This window comes from Mesocricetus auratus, unplaced genomic scaffold (genome assembly GCF_017639785.1).
Source record: "Mesocricetus auratus isolate SY011 unplaced genomic scaffold, BCM_Maur_2.0 Super-Scaffold_100021, whole genome shotgun sequence".
Classification (NCBI taxonomy): Eukaryota; Metazoa; Chordata; class Mammalia; order Rodentia; family Cricetidae; genus Mesocricetus; species Mesocricetus auratus.
Window position 1 is genome coordinate 11,819,450 of NW_024429202.1, and position 17,822 is coordinate 11,837,271.

Here is a 17,822-nt window from a genome sequence, read left to right on the forward strand (position 1 = left end):
GCTGAAATAGAAATATGGCTCAGTAGTAAAGAACTCATGATAGTATCGAAAGATAACCCAGTTCAGTTCAGTTTCCATCCACATTAGGTACACACACACACACACACACACACACACCAGGTGGCTCACAACTGATTTGAACTCCAACTCCAGGAGATCTGACCCCTTCATAACCACCACCCACATATACCCACACAGACACAGATACAAATACTTAGTGCTGAATATTTACTACATGATGAGGTTATGGACTTTTGATATGAATGTAACCACCTTTTCCAAAGGTGATTTGGCAATATGTATCTATTAACTAAGAATTTTTGTCTTCTAATAAACTTTCTTGTAATTATAATCTTATATACCCTGGATAGAATGGAATACTTTATTACCACAATATTGAACATATTAGAGATTGGAAATGCCCTAAAGGTAGCTAGCAAAATACTGTTCAAATCTCTTATTATACATTACTCTGATAGAATAACTGTTAAAATAACCGAGTGGATCAATATGTGGTAGCATGGAAACCCGACTATAAATTATAAATTTTAATTAGGAAAGAAAGACTTGTAAATCAGTGTTTTAAACCTTAAGTACATTAAAATAGTTATGATATATTAAAGTATTAATGAGCACAGTACCTTGTAATGAAATTCTGAACAAGAAACTATTAAGGAATGTTTTGTCTTGAGGTGGCTCAGAATCAGGAGTAGGTTGGACATTTACATTTTGTCAGATATCATTTCAGTTCCTTAGATTCTTTTTAACAAGTGCATTGGTTACTCTTCATTTGAAATAAATGTTGTCAGCCTATAGCAAAATATACAAAAAAGTAACACTGTATGGACTGAGCAGGTTGTACTTAGGAATTTAGGAGTGTGTGTTGGGGCCTAGTCCCCACAGGGTCTCTGAGTTGTTTGTCAGCTGATAGCTACAGGTGCATCCTGTTTTCTAGTCCTGGCTTACTGCCCCCATATTGTCCCACTGACATTAACATCTAACATGCACAAGGAAAATACGCTCTCTTCCACCTGGGGTTTTTCCAATGTGCTGTAAGCCTGTATATATAAAACTGCTCCCTCCTACAAGAGACCTCTTAGCACTTGCAATAAAGACACACACACACACACACACACACACACACACACACACATTCTCCTGGTAATAAAGTAAGTACATGCATTCTCTTAGTACAAACAGCTGGACATCTGGTCTTTCTTTTCCTGATACCTCGTATTTGCTTATGGCATGATCATCGCAGTATGTGTGTGTGTGTGTGTGTGTAACAAGAATTAATTATAACAGAGTCAATTTAAATGGAAAGGAAGCAAAGTACGTAGGACGGTTTCAAGGGCATAAGGCAAGATGCATGCATAAATGTCAGACAAAGTATTTGCTTAGGTATTATTTGCTATGCTATGCGTACATAAAACCTGCGTCTTATTCTATGTAAATGTACTGGTTGATTTTTTTGTCAGCTTGACACAAGTTCAGGTTATCTTGGAAGAAGGATGCTCAGTTGAGAAGATGTTTCTATCAGATTGGCCAGCAGGGAAGACAATGGGAAAACTTTATTAATGACTGCCATGGGAGGTTCCATCCCACTCTGTGTGGTACCTACCACTCTTGGTCAGTTGAAGGTAAGCCTGAAACCAAGCCAGTAAACATCACTCCTCTGTATTTCTGCATCCATTGTTGGCTCCAGGTCCCTTCTCCGAACTCTTTCCCTGACTTCCTTCAGTGACAAGCAGTGATGTAGAAATATAAGCCAAATAAATCGTTTCTCTAAAAACTAAAAAAAAGTGACAATCTTTGAAAGACAAGGGACAGAGATAAAGATAAAAGTGTGATTTTTTTTGTATTAGATGGTTGAGAGACGTTAAAGACATCGGTAAGTCAGGAAACTTTGCAATCTATTGTGTTTACTTACGATTCTTCCCTGACAAACAAGCCCAGTGATTAAACACAGTTCAGACCTGGGGCACAGCATGGGTTCTGGAGTATGATGTGATTGCCAAGCATGTGAGAGGAACGCTGAGGGAAGAGATGCTGGCCACCAAAAATGGAATTGGTTTTAATTGCATTCTGCAGAGTATCTAGTGTTCAGAGCTCAGCTAGCCTTCTTTGCTTTGAGATTATACTATACATTACCAAAGAAAGATGGTAAGAACCAGGAAATCGGGGAGTTTGAGTGAGATTGTATTTCCTAATAATGTCCATCTGCCTTTTAACTATTTGCTTATGTGTGAGAGCTAGGTCTCTGAGAAGGGTGTGTTGGAGTTCAAGGGAAATTCTGGACCTCCTCAATGGAAAATACAAGTAAACATCTGCTTTCCTATTAATTGCATAGTCAGAGAAAATTGGCAATCAGTATGAATGTCACATGCTTCCCAGTGCAGTCATTTTCCCCCCAGAACCTGAGGGACTGCTAATTCTGGGACTGTTAACTTTGCTCTAGTTGTGCTTTAGGGAGCTCTAAGGTAAACACAGGAGCTCCTGGGCTTCATTAGGTCCAAGGAAGCACACAGATGCTGAGTACATTCCTGTGTGAGATCTGAGAAATGGAAGATTGTGCTTCCAACTTCCTCTAAGTGCTACAGATAAAATCAAATGCAATGGAAAACCCATGATGAGCACGCTATCAAGATTTGCTTCATTAACAGTTAACTGCATAATTGTAGAAATAAGCAGATTCAACTACAATGGTTTGTTAAAAGATTCTTAAAAATAATGTTCCACGGATTCAAGCATGTATTCACAAACAAATGCCTTAAAACATGAGGCCATGCTGAGATCTAGATGTGATAAAACTCTTTATAGAAAAATTTGTAGCTATCTGAGTTATCCAAATTGATTTTATGTAGTAAATTTTATAAAAATAAGGGAAGTCACTGTTTGATTATAATTCAAAACATAAACCTGGCTACTGGGCCACACTGCAAAGTCTCAGAGCAGTGATCCAAGTCCAGCCTTGTCTGTATCATTTTATTTTATTTTTCCCCCATATTTTCTGTATTTGATGGTCATGAGACCAACTTGCAAATGGAGATATAGTTTCTTTTCTTTTATGGGAGAGGTCTTAATGCAGTAATGTAGCACCACATTCAGTGGGAGCTTCACAACTTCCATAAAAACCCCTTAGGAACATTTGTTTCAATTCAAGATTAATCTTCACAGCTGCAGTTGGTTAAAAATGGCCTAAATTCTTTGCTCTCCTCTGTAGTGATTAATTAATTAATTGTGTCTACTTAGTGTTAGAACAGCAGTAGCTTACAGTCTATAGTGAAGGGACATTGTGGTGCTACCAGGCTTAAGAATCTTTGGGAGGCACCCTTGAACGAATTAGTACAGGAGACTGCTTCCTAAACATAACTCCAGCAGCACAGACACCAAGATTGACAATTAATGAATGGCACCTCCTGAAATTGAGAAGCTTCTGTAAGGCAAAGGACACAGTCAAAAAGACAAAAAGGCAGGCCACAGAATGGGAAAAGATATTCACTAACCCTACATCTGACAGAGGGCTAATCTCCAAAATTTACAAAGAACTCAAGAAACAAGTCTCCAAAACACCAAAGAATCCACTTGAAAGGCGGGGTACAGAGCTAAATAGAGAATTCTCAGTAGAGGAGGCTAAAATGGCCAAGAGACACTTAAGAAAGTGCTCAACATCCTTAGCCATCCAGGAAATGCAAATCAAAACAACACTGAGATACCATCTCACTCCTGGCAGAATGGCTAAAATCAAAAACTCCAAGGACAGCTTATGCTGGAGAGGATGTGGGAAAAGTGGAACACTCCTACACTGCTGATGGGAGTAATGATTTGTACAGCCACTTTGGAAATCAGTACGGAGATTCCTCAGGAAAACGGGAATCAGTCTACCACAAGACTCAGCAATTCCACTCTTATGTGTATATCCAAAAGATGCACATTCATACAACAAGGATGTCTGTTCCACTATGTTCATATCAGCATTATTTGTAATAGCCAGAACCTGGAAGCAAACTAGATGCCCCTCAACTGAAGAGTAGATACAGAAAATGTGGTACATCTACACAATGGAGTACTATTCAGCGGAAAAAAACAATGGGATCTTGAAATTTGCAGGCAAATGGATGGCACTAGAAAAAACCATACTGAGTGAGGTAACCCAGTCACAAAAAGAGAAATATGGTATGTACTGACTCACTTATGGATTTTAGACATGAAGCAGGGGAGTGCCAGCACACAATCCCACTGCCAGAGAGTCTGGGAAACAGAACCTTCATCCAGTGACTGATAAAAGCAGAGGCAGATACCCACAGATAAATGCTGAACTGAACTCCTGGAATCCAGTGCCAGAAAGAGAGAACTGATGGGTAAAGGAGGTAAGAGTGGGCTGGTTTAACCCACAGAAACAGCTGACCTGAACAATGGGGAGCTCTTGCACTCCAGATTGATGGCTGTGTGGAAAGCATGGGACTGACCCAGACCCCCTCAATGTGGGTGTCAGTGAGGAGGCCTAGGTAATCTATGGGGCCTCCCTGGCATACAAATAGACTTTGAGTGCCCATACCACAGTATGGGAGGCTCTCTCAGCTGGGACTCTAGGCCCTCCCCTGGATGAAATGACAGTTACCGGAGATCCACCATGGAGTGCCTCACCCTCCTTGGGGTTAGGAGTGGAGATGGGGTAGGGGACAGGGGGACCTGGTGGGGAGGGCGGGGAAGGAGGGGAGAGGGAGGGTGCTGGGATTGACATGTGAAACAAGATTGTTTCTAACCTAAATTAAAAAAATAATTTAAAAAAAAGAATCTTACAAGTTGCACATAAGCAGGTAGGGCTACTGAGACCCATGAAAGCCATGAAAGAGAGCTAGGAGCTTGAAGAGAATGGTGCTAGAGAGGCTCAGTGGGGCTCTCCAGTTAACAGTCACAATTCTACCTAGCTTTGTGGTCATCTCTACCAGGTACCTGACAACTGTGTAAAACCGTGATGTGTCTCCAAGTCAGCCTGTCAATCATTTAAGCACATCTGTGTGTCCTCAGCTAATACACTTCTATCTTGCCTCACTTTCCAGGTCATAAGTTCATGCGATACAAACCATGACTTGTTTTTAAACATAGAAGTCTGAGATATTTAGATACACAGCCACAAATAATTTGGACAATGTCTACAAAATTTATGTGTGATCATAGTTATCAATTTAGATGTGAAATTTACATGACTGATCAGGTGACTGAGGGAAATTAGAAAGTAAATCCAACTTAGTTGTGTGTTTGTGTGTGTGTTTCTGCCTGTGTTTGCCTCTGTGTGTGTGTGTGTGTGTGTGTGTGTGTGCATCTGTATAACTATGTTTTTGTTTGTGCTGGAGCATGGAGAAAGAGAGAGTTTGCATTCTGGATAGACTTAAGGAGGAACAATGACTGTGTTGATTTCATTTTCTAATGTCCTTATCTTTTAAGATACAGCATATGACTCACTTGCTCACAACATCTGTGACACTACCTATTCCATAAAATATAATAAAGAGTCAGAGCTATTTCTGCAAGAAGCACTCACCTTTTGAGATAAAATCTGGTCTGTGAATAGAACTCCCTGTTTCCCAAACAGGAAATATTATTGCTAAAAAAGAAATTTTCATGCTATCGTCTGCTCTGTATTTATGAGAAAACTTGATATCTGAGCTACATTATGACACATCAGCAATTCAGTTGCATTTCTTGGGAGATTTATTCAGTTTTATATGACAATGCCCCTCCTCAAGTTGTATCCCTTTTAGTTTCTTTGTATGTCTATTCTCTTTTCTTTTTATTGGTCCTATTTTCAGTTTTGTTTTAAGTATTTTCAGCAAGAAACCTTCCTTTCACAATAAGACCAGCAAGCCATAAGTGGCATATTCAGAAACAAGTAAAAGCAACGTGAATTGCACCAATATGACGTTCGTTGTGTAAATGGTAACACTGAATTTTAGAGCTCCCTGGATGATCCATGTTTCTCTTTGATCTTCCCTTTTGCAACCTCCTTGATCAGTTCCTTAAGTCCAGAATAGTAAGTTCATACCTATTTGAGAAGTCATTGATACGGGATTTCTTTCTGTATGCTGCAAATATGTGTTGTTTTTCCTCGGCTGATAAATAAAGCTGTTTCGACCTATGACAAGACAAAATATAGCAAGGCAGTAAATGAAAATAGAGTTATGAAGTAATAAAAGGTGGAGTCAAGGAGACATCATGCAGCCACCTAAGGAATAACATGCTGGAGTATTACTGATAAGCCATAGCCTCGTGGCAATACACGGAGTATTAGTAATGGGTTAATTTATTAGAGAGAGCTAGTCAGCAATATGTCTGAGCCACTGGCCAAATAATTATGATTTAATATTAGCCTCTGGGTGATTATTTCACAAGCAAGGAGGGGACCTGGTGGGCAGGAGAGAAACTGGTCCATTGGGACCAGGTGAGACAGAGGAAAACACCAACTATAATGCATGATAGCTGAAACTCTTAAGGATGATACGTAAACAATAGGGGATTATTTAACAGTTGGAGATAAGTTGAAGATTGTCATTTCCTATTCATCGTGTGAGCAACTCTGGGTTCTGTTCTGTGACAGGCTCACGTTCCCTTATTTTTCTTTCTTTGTCTCTTGCTGTCATTTGACCCTTTTTCTTTTGTTTCCTTTCTAATCTGTTTATTATCTATCTATCTATCTATCATCTATCTATTTCCTTGTGTGTGTGTGTGTGTATTTGTGTGTGTATACACCACATATGTGCAGTACCCAAAGGGATCGGTTTGATTTGGAACTCCTGTAGCTGGAGCTATAAGTGGTTGTAAGCCACCATGTGGGATCTGGGCACGGAACCTATGTCCTCTGCAACTGCAACAGGTGCTTTTAACCACTGAGCCTCCATTCCAGCTCCTTCTCTAGCTTCCTAATTTTGGATTTCTCACTATTGTTTCATAGACTTCGTTCAAAATAATCTTTGTGAGACCAATTCTTATCTATCAGCTTTATTTTTGAGAAAACAAAACCTAACACATCATTGGATAACCTCATTTGGAAGATACTCTATATAGTAAGAGCTAAAAGCTAGTTATTGCACTAATGTAGCATTCACAAGGATTAGTTTCTTGTAAGATAAGATGATTCTCATGTGATTTTAAACAATTCTCTCCTATTTCTAGTGGGGGAAGACAGCTGCATTTTAAACTTATAGCTTAGTTTAAGAACGGTAGTATATACAATCAGACTTTAGTGGAATAAACATATCACCCTCATAGACACCTTATTGCAAATAATCTTTTAAGAAGCTTGATGTAAACAAGCTTAGGGTACAAGATGTAGTCTTTTTTTATTAGGACCATTGTTGAAACTGATATCAATCAAATGGCAATGCATTGCAAATATCAGTAGGGACTCATGCTTCAGTGACAGTGGATGATATTCCAAAACTTAATTAAAAGTAATGAGCCAATAATGAAATGTTATATAACTACATCTGGCAACAAAAATACTGAGCCCATTACATACAATTTTAAATGTTTCTGCCTTCAATCAAGGAATGAATTTTATGCTATATAATCAGACCTAATTAAATCCATCTACTCATTTAGGGTCACTGTCCTAAATTAATGACAAAGGAAAACAATAATTTCAATGCAACAAAATGATAGACAAACAAATGGTAAAATTTGTAGCATTAATAAACTTTATTAAAATAGGAAAAATGGAAAAATATTACTTTTTATGATTTGTAGGGCTAAAGCCTATTTACCAAGAAGTAGATGGATATTCTACAACTTTAATCAGGCAGAAAATGTGTTGGGATTTGCACTTCCATACAGAACTATAAGGGATGGAATGGAATGTAAATAAATACATACTTTCATAATCACAATGAAACCTTTGTTCTGAGTTAGGGCCAAAGGTTATGTGGTTTATCATTGAAAGCTTTAGTCATTGGACACAGAGTAGAACGAGCTTGATGGATGACTTCCCATGAGTCTCTTAAAAACAGCTGTTGAAATGATAAACTCACATACATATATGCCTGATATTGTATATACACCTGATATTCAAGTTTCTGAATCACATATTAGTTACGCTTTTGATTTTCTGAAAAACACTCATACTATTTTTACAATGCCTTCGAATATAATTATCAACATTAATAGTTTATATGAATTCTTTCTTTATACTTTTTACTAATAGTAGTTTTCTTTTGCTTATTTTGACAATACCTATTTTTAACAGGTGAATGGAAGTTTCTGCAGTCATTACTCATGGTCCCCTAGATAAAGAACTAACTTGTCTAGATATTAAGTTTTAAAATGTGGACTATATGTACAAGGCAATGGCACTTGGCTATAAAGAAATGTAAAGTCTGCCTTTTGGGACATCGATATGCTTTCAAGATATTATATTAAGTGAAATAAGCCTCATGTGCAGAGATGCATCACAGGATCTACGGTCTATATTGAATATAAATATGCTGGTTACAATAGAAGCAGAGAGCAGGAGGCAGTGAGTGGAGACTTATGGTTTGGAAAGAGAATGTGGAGAGATATTGATCAAGCAATCAAGACTCTCTGTAGGAGGAAGTTATCTATACCCCCTGGCTCCTGTAACTGTTAGAAATTTGCTGTTTTGAAATACAATGGTGATAGAGTGGATTCTACATGTTATTATCATGAAAAATAACTCTGTAAGACCGAAAGTATAATAGCTATCCACTTTTAGTCATTTCTTTCTCTCTCTACTGTCTCTCTCTCATATATATGTATATATGTATATGTGTATATATGTATATGTTTATATGTGTATATATAGGCACATATGTACACAATAGGCATAATTCTACATTGTGTGTGTTCACATGTGTATGAGTATATACTGTACATGTGTGCCCCGTGCATGGAGAGCAGAGATCAACTTTACATATCTTGCCTCCACAGTCATCTGCATTATGTCCTTGTCTTGAGAGATTAGGAATGCTAATGCCATGGTGATCAACATATTCAAAGGGACTTATACATAACAACAGTCACAATTTTTATTTAGTATAGAAATAATATTTAGCTTCAAATATTCTTCTTCAGTTCACACAGTACATGGTAGAAATTGGTTTCTCACAGACTAAACTAAGGATGCCAGTTCAGTTCTTACTTGGCTCTTATTTCAAAAATGAACTCAAGAATGTTCCACATAGGACTATTCAGCTGAAGAGTGGCTTTATGATTGTGGAAGTAGAGAAAACCATAGACAAAACCTGTTAGGAAGATGCAATAAAAGAAGGGTGATGATTGATCATAGACAGAATCTATTAGGAGGGTGGCAGTGCAAGATGGGGGATGATTGTATTAGTTACTTTTCTTGTTGCTGCAATAAAATAGTGACAAAAGCAGCTGGAGGAATAAAGAATTAATTTTGACTTTGACTCAGGTGTAAAAGTCATTGGCATAAAAAGTGAAGAAAGTTACTGGGTTTTCTATTTAATCAAGTAGCAGAGAGAGGTGAATGTTGGTGCTGAGCTCACATTCTGTTTTTGTCCAGTGGAAGACCCCAGCCCATGAATGAAATGGCATTCTTCATTTACAATTGCTCATCCCACTTCAACTAACACTGTTCAAGTACTACCTCATAGACATTCCCAGAGGTTTGTCTACTTGGGACACTATTAGCTATCGTGGTGATAAATACCAGCATGATCACAGTGCCAAAGCAAAAGCACTCACAAGGGTTTTGGCATTCAGAGAATGTTTTCAGTTGCCTGTGAGACTATAATCTGGTATTGAAAAACATAACCAGGTATATTGATAAAAGACTATAAACTCTGCACTTGGCAAGTAGAAAAAGGAGAATTGAAAGTTCAAGGTCATTTTTGACTACAGGGATAGTTCAAGGCCATCCTGAGCTATATAAGACTGCTTAACCAAAGCAAGATATAATAAAACAAAACACATATTACCAAGTACAAGGGGGAAAGATATACACTATTATTGTATTAGAAGAAGCAGCATAGGTAAAAAATGTTTGTGTTTATTCAAAAGGAAAGGGGGGTGCTGTGCTACTGGAAGAAGATGCTTATTTATGGAGACAGTAATAATTGTTTATGTAGATAGAGCTTTCTACAGGCAGTAGAGTACTCTAAAGACTTTATGTACAACAATATACTGGTGTTCATCACTTTTCTGATTCTTTGGACCAAATATATGATAAGCAATTTAAAGAAGGAAAAGTTGTTCACTGTTGAGGGACAGAATCCATTTGAAGAAGAAAAAGAAAGACAACAAGAACTTCTTATAGCAGGGAGCAATGAGATCTTGTTCACATGTGACTGGGTCAGGAAGCAGAGGGAGCTTTATGCCCATGCTCAGCATATTTTCTCATACCCCCCACTTCTTATTTTCTGGGACTTGAGCCAATAGTATGGTGCCACCATATTCAAGATATACCTTTCCTCCCCATTTAAACATCTCTGAAATTGCCCTCACAGATGCAACTAGACGAGTGTCTCTTATATAATTCCAATTCAGTCCTATTAACAATGAAGAGAAAATGCCAGAATTCCACAAACTTCCACCCAGGCATATCATTTTACATTATAACATTCCAACCATGGTTCCCATAGTCTCATGAGCATCTTGTAAGACAAAATACACCCAGTCTGGTTTAAAAAGTTGTCATAATTTTAGCAATTTTATCACTATTCAACTTCCAAGTTCTTGAGACTCTTTGATTCAAAGCAATCTTTTATTCATGAGTTACTATAAGGTAAAAGGTAAGCTGTGTACTTTCAATACACAGTAGCACAGAATGGCTCTCATTCTGAATAGAAGGGATGGTTGACTAGCTATGAAAATTTTCTCTGAAAAAAGTACAAAAGCCAGGAAAGGAAATATTAAATCCTACATTTCCATGGCCAGCATTTGAGAAAAGTGATGGTATCATCTGGGCTCTCTCACAGCCGTAGGTAGCTAGGCTCCACTAACCCTATCTCCTGCAGCACACACGGCCTCTCTTTCAATGTATCCACTTTCTGTGTACAGGTTCCTCAGTAGGTCTTCCCAGAGCACCTGCATCTCCAATAGGCTGCAACCCCTTTATAACTTAGGCTCCTCCTACACAGCTGGATGCATCAGCCTTAAGGAATCTGGATTCAATCCCCATGATTCTTTATACATGCCTGCAAACCCAGTAGTATGTGAAAGTCTTCAACTTTAAATTCATTCTCCTTTGTCTACCAAATTGCACATCTTTGATTCATAACTTTTGCTTTCCCTCACTGCAAATATGACTAAAAAAGCAGTGATTGATACATGTCAGTCTCAGTGTAATACTCTTGCATTATCCTGTTAAACAATCTAGCTGATTGCTTTTGAATTTAGCCTCATTCAAAATTTCAAGTTACAGACAGAATAAATACAAATTCTTAGTCAGAGTGTGACATGAATACCCTCAATTCCAGATAGTAATAGACACCTCATTTAATGTGAAATTACATGGGTTCATTTTACTAATCTGCATTTCTATTTATAATCTTACCTTTTGAATTCACACTAGAATGACCCATAGTATTCTGGTCATAGCATTCTAGAAATTCAATAGCCTGTATATGTCCAAACTATACAGCATTCTTCTCAATAAGCATTTCAGAAAGCCTAATAACCAAATGTTATCTTTCTCTTAGCAGTGATATCCTTTCTTAGTATCACTTATTTGTACTCACGACTTTTCTTAGTTTTGTGTTTCAATACTTTTCAAGGAGTAGTTTGAGGAAAGAAAGATTCACCTCAACTTACAATTCAGGGGACAGTGCCTATAGTGGCAGTGAAGATGTGGTGTCATGAAAGGCTGACACCATTACTGTAGGAGTTTGCTTATATTGAATGCTAGACAGAGAGATGACTGCTAGCACTCAGTTCAATTTCTCCTTTTCTTTAGTCTAGGATCCTAGATGAAGTGGGTGAATTACACATATTAGATGCATCTTCCTTCTTTAGTTAAATCTCTCTTGAGCCAACCCCTTTTCCAATTTACACAGGGTTGAGTCCTCTAAATTATTCTAAACCTGGCCAAATAGGCAATGATGATTAACTTTGAAAATACATATTCCTCAAAGTAGAGTTTAGAGGAAGACCATATTATTCACAGTCTCACTCATGAAAAATAAAAGCTCTGGTAATGGAATTGTCAAACTTTTAGGCTAGTGATTGTTGAAAATTGAATTCCATACCATTATTTTGGAACCATAACTCATGGTCATAAGCTAGAGTAAAGTATAAACAAACACACACACATACCCAGACACACATATCAGGTTTCTTTACACTTTCTTGATTGTTCCGGAACTCACTCTGTAGATCAGGCTTATCTTGAACTCAGAGGTCCACCTGCCTCTACTTCCTGAGTGCTGGGATTGAAGACCTTGTGCCACCACCAGCCAGAATCTTTTAAATATTTTAATGAATGAATGAAAACTTTGTATAGTTTGCACACGCACACACACACGGACACACTCCTCTTATATATTGTTATAATCCCATAATTTCAGAAAAGCCATGGTGACTATATGTACTAACTTAATCATTTTTAAGCTTAAGAATGAGGTAGTCCCTCACCTTGTGACTGTGTGCACATTCATGTGTGCGAGTGCGGCAATGCTCATGCTATAGACCACAGATGGAGGTCAGAGAATAATCCCAGAATATGGTAAAACTCATCTCCTTATTATTTAGGAAAGAGAACATATATTGGCCACCATGAACAATGTATATTAAAACAATTCAGTTCACTTCAGCATTACCACCTTGCCAAAATATGGTAGGTACCTAGAAATCCTTGGCGATGTCTTTCATTTTACTTTTCTTGATAGATATCAGTATAATTGGCATGGGGTGGATAATTAAAAAATGAGACTGTATTAGGTTTTTCTAATTCACTTATTAATAAATATTTAAGAAAATAATATTTCCACATTGGATGCTAAGTTACAAAGGCAAAAAACAACAACTGTAATAGAATGCTATCTTACTTTAGACATGATTTTGATCATAACCTAAACATTATCTGAAAGAAGAGTGGTTTTTACACTATTCAATACTAAATTAAATTACTGAAGTTATTTAAGTGATGCAAATTCAAGTTTATTACAGTTGCTGCACCAAACATAATGGTGCCTCATATGGTAGGAGAATTTAGTTATGACAACAAAATATAATAACTAGCACCCAGCTTTGCAGACTCAAAAAAACAGACACTGTTTTTAAGAATAGATTTTGCTGTGCAGTCAAATTGAGAAGACAAAGAGTTATGCCACATATCCTCCTCACCCACACATGCATAATCTCCCCCAATTTCAATATTCTGTACCATTGTAGCATTTTTTCATGTTGAACCTAGACTTTCATATTATTTCCCTACTGAATTTGATAATTTATATCAAGGTTGACTCTTGGTATTACATGCTCTATAAGTTTGGACCAATGTACATTGACATGGATTTGCTATTGTTACATAAACAAGAGTAATTTTACTACCCTAAATATATTCTGTGCTCATCTATCCATTACTTTCTTTTTACCTTCTGTTAAAGACCACTTATGTTTTAAGCACTGATATTGTTTTGTTATTTTCAGAATGATTTATTGTTAGAATAACACAGTGTGTAACATTTTTCAGTAAGCAATATGGGCAATTTCAGTAAGTAATATGACTTTAATTTTCTCCCTTTTCTTTATATGACAAATCACTTGCTTTCAAGAATAGGCTAACATTCCATCCTCTAGACATATCAAGCTTTATTTATCCATTCACCTACTGAAGAGCATCTTGGTTGATTCCCAGTTTTGTAACAATGAATAAAGCTGCTATAAACATCTATGTGAAGGTTTTTATGTAGACATATGTTTTTAACTCCTTTGGGTAAAATCCAAGGAACCTGATTGCTGGGTTGTACAGTAAGGGGATACTTATTTCTGTGAGAAACTGCTGAGCTGTGACTATACCATTTTGTATTCCAACCCACATTGAGTGACAGCTCCTGTTGCTCAATATCTTCACCATCATTTGTTATTTTGGGTGTTATGAAATCTGGAAGTTCTAATAGGTGTGCACCATGGATTGATTTTTTTGTTACTTGCCCGCATCATGGTGTTGTGTTCCAACAAATTCTATACTTCCTATCAAATTTTCTGTCTTGCATTCTTTGAAAATCATAAGAGGAATGATCAAATGAACATTGACTGCATTTGATCATTGTATCAACTGTGTATGTTTGCATTGCTTGTTTGTATATTCATCTCTCTACAGTTCTATTATCATGTGTCCACAGTTTCTAGTCCCATCACTTCCAGGATTTGGAGACATTTCACATCTGAATCACTGCTGGTAAGGGTTAGGCATCAGACTCTGATGAAAGAAGCTGTAGCCCATGCCTTGTGAATGAAGGATTCTGTGAAGCTCTGGCTTAATGAATCACTTTTCTTTTATGGTCTCACATCTACTTCAGGTGTACTTGTAGGAAGCTCAATGAAACAATGCATCTAACAGCTTACTGTTTGGGCTGATTGGCATTGAGGGGTGCATGAAACACCTATCCTGAATCAATTCATTCATTTTTTTCATCTAAATTGCTTATCCTTTGGTATTCTCATATTGATTATGACACAAACTCTACTTAGCTATCTCAAACAAGCTTTTAAGAATGACCCTGACATTTTATTCCTAATTATTCAGTATCTAACCAGTAATTTAATCACCCTACCAAAAACTATGCTGTGAAATCTTTTGTTTTTGCATAAGTGTATCTTCTAGGTTTGATATGAGCATTGTTTCCTTACGTGAGACCAACTGTGTACCTCACGAGATCTGATCCATTTATTTGCTATTTGGGAGAGAGGATAGATTCATGGGGTTTATAAACCATCCACCAAAGGATCCCCTTAGGGCCCACCCCATTCCTGAAGTTATAGAAGAGTGAAGAATTTAATGAAAGGATGCATTTATAGTGTAGGTCCTTGTGAATTAACACGGAGCTCTTTATGAGTGCAGCTTTCTGCGAACTATTCATGCTGCAGCTGGGACTCTTCCATGGTGATCCTACTCATTAATTATTATCTTTATTTTACACCCCACCTGCAATTTCCCCTCCCTCATTTCCTCCCAGTCCTTCCCCCCCATGACTGCTCTGTCCCAACCCCCCCCAATCCACTCATCCTCCTTCCTTTCTTTTTACAAAAGGGCAGGTCTTCAATTGATATTAACAAAACATGATATATTAAATTGCAGTAAGACTAAGGACTTCTCCATGTGCTAAGGTGGCTCCAAAGTGGCACAGTATGAAGAGTAGGTTTCCAAAAGGCAGTAAGAGTATCAGAGACAGCCCCCTTTCCCACTGATAGGAGTCCCACAAAAGGACCAAGCTAGATAAATACAGAGTGCCTTGATAGGTACCATGTAGGTTCACTGATTGTCAGTTCAGTCTCTTTAGTCCCTATGAGCCCAGATTAGTTGTTTCTATGGTTTTTCTTATGGTTTCCTTAACCCTTGTGGCTCCTACAATCCTTTCTCCCATTCATCTGCAGGATTCCCCAAGTTCAGCCTAACATTTGGCTGTAGGTTTGTTCATCTGTTTTCATCAGATACTGGATAAAGTCTCTATGATAACAATTAAGCTAGGTACCAATCTGTAAGTATAGCAGAATATGATTAGGCCTCATTACATTGATCTCTTTTCCTCCAGTTATGTTTGGTTCCATACAGTCATCCAGCCTGGGGGTCCTGGTGCTCCAGACAGTGTCAGGCATGGACTTACTCTCGTGGCATGGGTTTAAGGCTAGAGCAGTCATTTATTGGTCACTTCCTCAATCTCAAGGCCACTCTTACCTCACTTTGTAATAGCCAGAACTTGGAAACAACCTAAATGTCCCTAAAGTGAGGAAATAATAAAGAAAACATGGATTATTAATCAGCTGATAAAAACAATGACATTATAAAATCTGAAGTTAAATGGATGGAACAACTACAAACAAATCATCCTGAGTAAGATAATCCAGACCCAAAAAGATTTTCATTGTATGAACTCATTCTTAAGTGGATATTAGCTGTAAACTAAAGAATAACTATGCTACAATCCACTGACCCAGAGATACTAGGTAACAAGGAGTGTTCAAGACAGTGGTGTGGGGGTTCCCCTCCATGTGAAGGGGAAATGGAAGAGATTTCATCAGTAGGTTGTGGGCAGGTCTACCTCTTTCCAACCTACTACTGGAAAGGTATGGGGCAGCATTTCAGTGTCAGGCAAAAACCTGGCAGAAGAGAATCTCTCAGGAATCTACAGTAATGACCCCAGCTAAGACTTGTAGCAATATCAGATCTATAATCTGAACTGGCCAACTCCTGTGACTGGGCAAGAATTCTAGTGGAGGAAATGGGAAACCAGCCCAGGCACATAACTTTTGACCTACAGTCTGTGCTTCACATGGGATATGCTGTTACCCTACTCTTTAGTTATGAATTAGACTTTCTGGTAGTGTAACTGCCTTTGAGCCAGCCACGTGCCTGTAAATCATTCCCATAAACTCATTGGTCAACTGGACTGGACTTAGATGGAACCTCTTCTTTGGTCTTTCAGTGGCCCCACTGTGTAATGCAAATGGACATTTTTAACGTTCATGTCTTCGCAGAACATGTTACATGACAACTCATACATATTAAGAACATATTTAAATCAGATATTCCTGTTGTTCTCTCATTCGCTATAAGCATTGTGTCCATAGACAAATCTTCCTAAGGGTTTTCTCTTTTTGGATATGGTTTAAAGTATCAGAGCATGGTCTCCCGCAATGTACTTTTCCCAGACTCCTCTCCAAAGAGCACTAAGAGATGAGGCTGAAAGCTCTGCTTTTCTCTCTGTAGAAACTTCTGCTCTCTGTGAAGCTGGAAGTATTTTCTCAGTTCTAATATTAAGTGAATGTTCCCTGGAGTAGGCCATGGACAGACAGTGAGTTCTTTGTCCAAAGACATCCAGGGACAGTTTGACTGTGCCAGTGGACCAGAAGGCCCTAGAACCACATTAAATAGGTTAAATGGAATTCAAAAAGCACCACAAGAGATGAACATATAAAAATAATTTGGGTACACACAGATCCCATAATGGTAATGAGTCAACAGATTCTTTAAGACACAAAGGGGGAAAAAAGAGGACATACAGTCCCCTACTATTTCCAAAATGTTTTGAAACTTTAACAGATACTGCATGTTCCCAGCCATCTGGTACATTTTCATAAACATAAACACACCCATTAATAGGTTTCCATGGGACTTTATAATTTACTCTCCTAGAAACCAAATATCTCCCTTTTACTTTTATGCTAACTTGTTAACTTGTTCTCTAGCTTTCAGTTTATAGTTTTTTTTTAATTTTCACTCTAGTATGAATGTTCAGTTTGCTGTGTCATAGGCATATGTACTTTTGGATATAGGTAAAACTGAAAAAGCTTATCTCTTGAAGATGTATTAGTTCTACTGTATCCTGAGCTGGCAAAGAGAAAATAGTGTCTTACACAACTGTGACCCATGTTTGCTCAGAATTTATACCCCCAAAAATGGTATTTCACTTCTTCTGGCAAAGAAGAGCCTCCATGAAAGAGGAAATAAGTAAAAAGGGAACCATGTTACCCTCTCCAGATATATGTACTGACAAACTGAACAATTATCCCTCCTCAGTAGTCTTTAGATAGGAGCAAAGACAAGTCCCACCATAGAAACACTTCTTTCCTTAGAAAGAGGATAAATTTTTCTTAGGACAATTTCTGGGTTGTACTATCCCTAA